General features: G+C 47.5%; 1 long non-coding RNA gene across 1 annotated transcript; it reads left to right on the top strand.

Annotated features, from left to right (window-relative positions):
* Nucleotides 1-1,945: 1,945 nt before the first annotated feature.
* LOC134429626 (uncharacterized) lies at nt 1,946-4,240 on the top strand. Its single transcript, XR_010030628.1, has 3 exons — nt 1,946-2,389; nt 2,474-2,627; nt 2,859-4,240. It is a non-coding gene; the product is annotated as an uncharacterized LOC134429626 (long non-coding RNA).
* Nucleotides 4,241-4,904: the final 664 nt, after the last annotated feature.

The following is a 4,904-nucleotide window of genomic DNA, read 5'->3' as shown; positions in this document are numbered from 1 at the left end:
GTGTTACAGCTCTGTTCTTTGTCTTTCTTTTAGGAAGTCAATCTGGATGCCAGCAGTCAAGGTGGGCAGCGGAGAGAAGTGGTTGTTATTGCTCAGCTCTCAAGCACAACAATTTTTCAGCAGATTCATCGTGTCACAAGAGGGATCTGCCCAGTGTCAAGGATGATGTTTGAGATTGAGGCTTCAGGTGATTGAGGATGGTGACTGGGAGAGGGAGGGTGATCAGGTATCCAGTTAGGAGTTCTTGGGAGGGGGTTTCCAAGCAGCAGGGTGAGAAAGGGTGTTTATTTGAGGCCTCCCCCACACAAGGCTTCTCAGAAGCCTAGCAGAGGCATTGCCATGTCTCAGAGCACACAAGGTCATCCACTGCACTCACAGGAATGCCATTTAACTTTGCCTTTCTCTAACCCAGGTGCCACTCCTAATAAAGGCCACCGCCTTGGAATCAGGATGAAGCTGGAGCCTGAAGGAGCCAGGCACACTCAGGGGAGGGCAAGTAGCTGACTTGCAGGGATTTGGCCCACATAACTCTGGACTCGCACTTTGGTTTTGGCTTTCTTTATTGTAGCTGACCAAGAGGCTCACAGGCCATCACGGGGCCCTCCGAGGCAGACTCATTTCAGGTGCAACGTGGATTCCCATCACCGATCATCCAAAAGATAAGTTGGGGGCCTTGGCCTGGAGATGAGAGAATAGTGGGTTGGGAGTTCTTGGGGCAGATTTAAAAATTGGCAGCAGGAAAAGCAGTCTTCTCCAAGGGCCTCTTAGGACAGCTGAAGGGAGAGGCTCTACTTTTGATGGCAGCTTTCAGGCGGGCAGTGCAGAACAGCTCTGGTCTGTCTGGTGTTGTCTCGTGTGCCGTGTTCCCTAGTGTGTCTTTGGGGTCCCTTTTGCCTTCTCCCCTCGAGACCCTCACCACAAGCATGATGTGTCGTGTTTCTTGTCCCCCCTGTTTGTCACATTCTGTGTCACGGGTGTGTGCACACGTTTGTGCTGGAGCTGTTCTGCCCTGCTGCATGGCCTGCTGCAGTAGGACAAACCATGGGGAGTTGAAATTTGTAATGTGGGGTGTACTTGGGCTCTGGATGCTATTCCTAGGTTGACATAAGGTGTTTGCAGCTTGTGAGTTACCCTGGTGGTGTTTGACATATGTTGTAACTTTCTTTCAGGTGCAGATGCATTCCACGTGTGGCAGAGGGTCAGGGTTAGGAGGTGCCGGGCCTTCTTAGGAGCGCGGTGAGTAGCAGAGTGGTGGGGTTGTGGCCGATGCGGTGCCAAGGTCAGGCACTGATGTTTGGTTCTCTTTAATCTAGCTGTCTGAGAGACACCAGCCCAGTGCCAGCAGGACCTTCCCAGCTGACGAGGTGGCCTTTCTATGCACCTGAGACAGACTGGCATCCCCTGATGTCTGAGAGATAAGTAGAGAGCTGTGGCCCACAGGGGGGATGAATGCATGGTGCTGGTTTGGGAATTACTGGGAGGGGTTTTTGAGTCCAATTGGGAGGTGGGGGGTGTTCATGAAGTGGCCCCTTAGGCCCCATAAAAGCCACGTCTCACTTTTGATCCCAGTGCTGAGGTGTGCAGGGCAGAGCAGTCCCGGTGTGTCTCGTGTCCTTTGTCTGTTGTGCATTATGTGTTGTTTGTGTATGCCATATCTTTATCTTAGGGGGGCCTGTCAGAAACCCTGGCATCATTGTTAGCCTCTGTGATCTCTGTATTCCTTGGCCAGGTGCCCAGGCCGCAGAACTTTTGACTGGGGAGCTCAGACAGGCATCCGACTCTCTTCTGTCTTTGGAGGCATCCAGTCAGGTGTCTTGTCAGGTCTTGTTTTGAGCTGTCCGGACAGCTATGCCCCACCTGGATCCATTATGGTGGATTAGGACTTGTAATATTATGAGGTTAGGTAGAGGGTATAACTGTAGGATTCCTAGGCATCCATCTTTGATTTATTCTAACTACTGCATTCAGTTAGCATCTTCTTCCTCCAGGGTTCCCTGTGCCTCATCAGCTCACCATCGGTCTCAGCTCGGTCATCTCCTTTTGCATTCTCTCAGTCCTTGCAGCCATTTTCCTTGCCAAGAGATTTCTGTTCCTGTTGTGTCCCCGTTGTCTGTCCTGTCCTATGTCACGGCTCTCAGCACACATTTGTGCCGGGGCTGCTCTGCCCTGCCGCACAGCCTGGTGTGATAGGAGAGGGCCCAGGGACTTGGAATGTGTAATGTGGGGTGTAGTTGGACTCTAGATGGGATTTGTAGATGGACACATCATATCTGGAGCTCTTCAGTTATCCTGCAACAGTGTGACTCTTGTCCTAACTTTTTTTTCAGATTGAGATGGATTAAATCTGTGCCAGAGGGCCCATCCCAGGTGTGGGGATTCTCCCAAGCAGGTGAGGCCCCATTTGCCTCTGCAGCAGAATTGTTACGCCTCTCAATTGACTCTCTTACACCTCTGTTCTTTGTCTTTCTTTTAGGAAGTCAATCTGGATGCCAGCAGTCAAGGTGGGCAGCGGGGAGAAGTGGTTGTTATTGCTCAGCTCTGAAGCACAACAATTTTTCAGCAGATTCATCGTGTCACAAGAGGGATCTGCCCAGTGTCAAGGATGATGTTTGAGATTGAGGCTTCAGGTGATTGAGGATGGTGACTGGGAGAGGGAGGGTGATCAGGTATCCAGTTTAGGAGTTCTTGGGAGGGGGTTTGCAGGCAGCAGGGTGAGAAAGGGTGTTTGTTTGTTTATTTGAGGGCCCCTCCCAAGGCGTCTCAGAAGCCTAGCAGAGGCATTCCCATGTCTCAGAGCACACAAGGTCCTCCACTGCACTCACAGGAATGCCATTTAACTTTGCCTTTCTCTTACCCAGGTGCCACTCCTAATAAAGGCCACAGCCTTGGAATCAGGATGAAGCTGGAGCCTGAAGGAGCCAGGCACGCTCAGGAGAGGACAAGTAGCTGCCTTGCAGGGATTTGGCCCACATAACTCTGGACTCACACTTTGGTTTTGGTTTCTTTATTGTAGCTGACCCGAGACTAACAGGTGATCATGGGGCCCTCCAAGGCAGACTCATTTCAGGTGCAGCGTGGATTCCCATCACCGATCATCCAAAAGATAAGTCGGGGGCCACGGCCTGGAGATGGGAGAGTAGCAGGTTGGGAATCCCTGGGTCAGATTTAAAAATTGGCAGCGGGAAAAGCAATCTTCTCCAAGGGCCTCTTAGGACGGCTAAAGGGAGAGGCTCTACTTTTGATGGCAGCTTTCAGGCAGGCAGTGCAGAACAGCTCTGGTCTGTGTCGTGTTGTCCGGTGTGCCGTGTTCCCTAGTGTGTCTTTGGGGTCCCTTTTGCCTTCCCACCTCAATCCCCTCACCACAAGCATGATGTGTCGTGTTTCTTGTCCCCCCTGTTTGTCACGTTCTGTGTCACGGGTGTGTGCACACATTTGTGCTGGAGCTGTTCTGCCCTGCCACATAGCCTGCTGCCGTAGTAAAAATTCCAGAAGTAAAAATCTTGACGCAGAAATATTTAATCAAATATAAAAAAATATGAAAAAAAAGATGTAAAAAATATGAAATACTATTTGCATCATATCTATTATAGAATGTAAATTTAGTTTTAAATTGACATTGGTAAAGAGAAATGTGTAAGTAAGCAATATACATTAATATACATTATAAATACAAATATGAATATAAAAATTGAACATTAAGATAAAACCTATTTAAATTTTGTTTTAAATAAAGGGTTGGGGTTTTTTTTATTCTTATTGTGTTGGAGGCAGGTTTTTTTTTTAAATAATATGAATGTAGATATTATTGTCATATATATTTCTAAATATTGAGATATACAAACAAGATATAAATATATATAAACACAAAATACAAAGAAACACAAATAATAGGAAGAGATGTAATGAAGAATACAAATAACAGTATACATAAGTATACATTTTAAATGTACATGTGGATATGAACCTGAAAAATAGAATTTTAAAAAATTTTTAAATACACTTAGGAAAAAGGGGTTCTTTTTGGCTTTATTTTGGATGGAGGTAAAGGTTTTATTTTAAATCATCCAAGTGTTACAGAAGTAAAAATCGTAACAGAAATATATACTTACTATGTAAAAATATGTATAAAAATACAGAAATAAATGTAAGTTTTAGGGATATATGCAATATGGAATAGAAATGTATTTATAAAAAGAAATGTATAAATGGACAGTGTACATCAATATACATTGTAAATAGAAATGTGAATATTAATATGAAAAATTCTTAAAAAAAGATTTATTTTTAAAACAAATTGATGTCTTTTTGTTTTTTTTTTTTTTTGTGTGTAGTGTTTTGTTTTGTCTTTTATCCTATTAGATTAGAGGCAGACGGTTTTTTTTCCCTCTTCCCGGTTGTTTTGGGGCATTTATTTCAGAGCAGTTTTCGGCGGGGATCGCCCCTGTTCTTTTTTGCCGCCTTCGCTGCCGCAGCCCCGAGGCGCGCTGCGCCCCCGGCTGGGGCGGGCGGCAGTGCTGTCGCCTTGTGGGCAGAGCGCGGTACTGCAGCCGTGCACCGAGAGGCCGCCACCTTGGGAGTGGCGCGTGGCCGATGTCGCGGAGTTTTGGTTGACCTTCTCAAGATGGCGGCGAAAAGAGCGGGGAAGTGGAGGACCAGGGTGGGTGTAACTGGACTGCCTGCAGGGAATACCGACGTCATGGCGGCCCCGACGGATTTTTCTGTGGCGTTTCATGTGTACTCGAGACATGCTGTGGGCTCAGGGGCGCCGCGGGCGGGCGTATTTCGGCGGGTTTGTGACAGGCATCTGGGTAAATGCCTCGCTGTGCCGGGGTCCTCTCGCGTCCACTTTCCCGCCCTGAGGGAGCCGAGCCGGGCCGAATTGTTCCAAAGAGCCGAGTGTGGCC

This window comes from Melospiza melodia, chromosome 26 (genome assembly GCF_035770615.1).
Source record: "Melospiza melodia melodia isolate bMelMel2 chromosome 26, bMelMel2.pri, whole genome shotgun sequence".
Taxonomy (NCBI): Eukaryota; Metazoa; Chordata; class Aves; order Passeriformes; family Passerellidae; genus Melospiza; species Melospiza melodia.
The sequence above is the reverse complement of the archived record's forward strand: the minus strand, read 5'-3'. Positions and strand labels throughout refer to the sequence as shown.